We start from the raw sequence: 2,103 nt of genomic DNA on the forward strand, positions 1-2,103 counted from the left end.
TATATATATATATATATATATGTTTGTAATTTTTTATATTGTATATTCAAATTTTAGATCACATCAAGTTTGCCTGTTCATTAATTCCTGCCAATGTATAATAATCCATTCCTGCTAATGCACAGACAGTTTAAAGCAATAATACAATTGGTATCATGATTGTTAAAGTTTTTTTTAAAGGTTAGGGGAATGTAAAAAAGAACATTTGGGCAACATTCTCTAAAGGTTGCAACGTTAAGATAACATCAGGGCATAGATCTCTGAAGGTTACAATGTTAAGACAACGTTGGGTCAACGTTCTCTAAAGGTTCCAACAATAGGATAACGTTCTCTAAAGCTTGCAACATTAAGATAATGTTAGGGGAACGTTCCCAGAATGTTCAGGAAACTTTCCGATGAACCAAAACACAACCAAACACGACCTTTAGGGAACATTCCCGCAACCAAAAACTAATGTTCCCAGAACATTCTGAGAACCAAAATTTGTTAGCTGGGTTGCTACCAAAAAAAGAAAGAAAAAAAGAAAAGAAAAAAGTGACATGTTGCTCATATGTGGATCATGTTACGCTTAATTTAAGCTAGGCTACTTTTACTTGATCATTGTTGTCCGGAGTTCATCACGGTTGACTTATTGGAAGTTGCTTTGGATAAAAGCGTCAGTTAAATGAAATGTAATGTAATGTAAAGTTTCAGCTGTCTGACCCACAACTTTAATAGTTTGGTTCAATAGTTCAGCATTGTTTTAAGCCACAGCTGAAAGAAATGTTTCTCAGAGAAAAGTTGAAATAACCAACTGTGCACTACCTGCTCAGCACCAAACAGCAGACAGACCCAACCGAGAGCCTAGCTGGTCAACATAGTGGAGCCCCGAGCAGCTTAAAGGACAGACATTTCTCTCCATAGTACATAAGAGACCTAAAACACAGCTACAAAAAAAGTGAATGTTGGAAATGAAAACGTAACTGCTGGATGTGTTTTATAAACTGTAACAGTGCTCCAACGTACTGGATATCCAAATCATGGCTAGGGATGTAACGAATTAAAATTTAACGGTTATAGTGACCAAAATAAACATGGTTTTAGGTATGTGTTACTTTTATGTGTGTTCAATGCCATTAGCAGCAACTTTTTTCCTGCATGTTCTGCAGGCCAGAGAACTAAGAGAGATGATAAATGTCCTCCATCCCCCATGATTCCAACTTCAATAAATACACGTTTTACGCAGGTGCCTGTGCGGAAACTTCAGGAGACTCTGCTGAATCTGGTAAGGTATAAACACAGTGTGGATTTATGAATAATAATAATAAATGAAAAGAGTAATTTTTACCGTCAGCATTTTTATCGTGGTTTACCGTTACATTCCTATTCATGGCAGCTTTTCCCTTGTTGGCTGGTAGTCCTTTCCTTGGGAAAGGGGGGACCCATTGGGTTTAAACAAAGTAAGAAAACATCACGATACCGCCTATTGTTTCAAAGGGGATTTTTTTTGGGGGGAGGGGAGGAGGAGAGAGTACAGAGCAGAAACAATACAGAATCAAGATGGAGACTAAATTAAAATGTAAACTCCGAGGAAGGAAACACTTCCATCTTTAAAGTCTCATAATGGAGATGTTTCTTCCTTTCATCTGAAGCCTGACAAACACACAGCAGATCAGGAAGCAGCTAATTTATTTCACTACTCTCTGGATACTTAGCACAGTTCCTGTTCACCCATTGACATTGAATACATAATCAGGCGGGTGTTAATTTCATTTGATCTGCCCTTCTGAGACCTGTGCCTTACATAACAAACTCACTGCTGATTGGCCATCCCACTTAGATTCTCCTCAACCAATCAGGGCCCTGATTACAATCACACTCAGATTTCAGCCCTTAATTGGGCCACAGAGATGAATAAAGGCAATGCACCGTTTTTTAAACTAGGCTTTCATCTGAAATAATATATATTTAAAAAAAAAGAACATTGACAATATTTAATCAATAAGCTATGCGACCAGGGTGCCATTTAGGAGATTTTCATTGTACCAGCACCCTTGAAGAGGCTCTCCACTACATAAGATGACATCGTTTGCTGAGCATTGCATCTTTAGTAACAACCACCCA

Source organism: Etheostoma spectabile, chromosome 23 (genome assembly GCF_008692095.1).
Source record: "Etheostoma spectabile isolate EspeVRDwgs_2016 chromosome 23, UIUC_Espe_1.0, whole genome shotgun sequence".
Classification (NCBI taxonomy): Eukaryota; Metazoa; Chordata; class Actinopteri; order Perciformes; family Percidae; genus Etheostoma; species Etheostoma spectabile.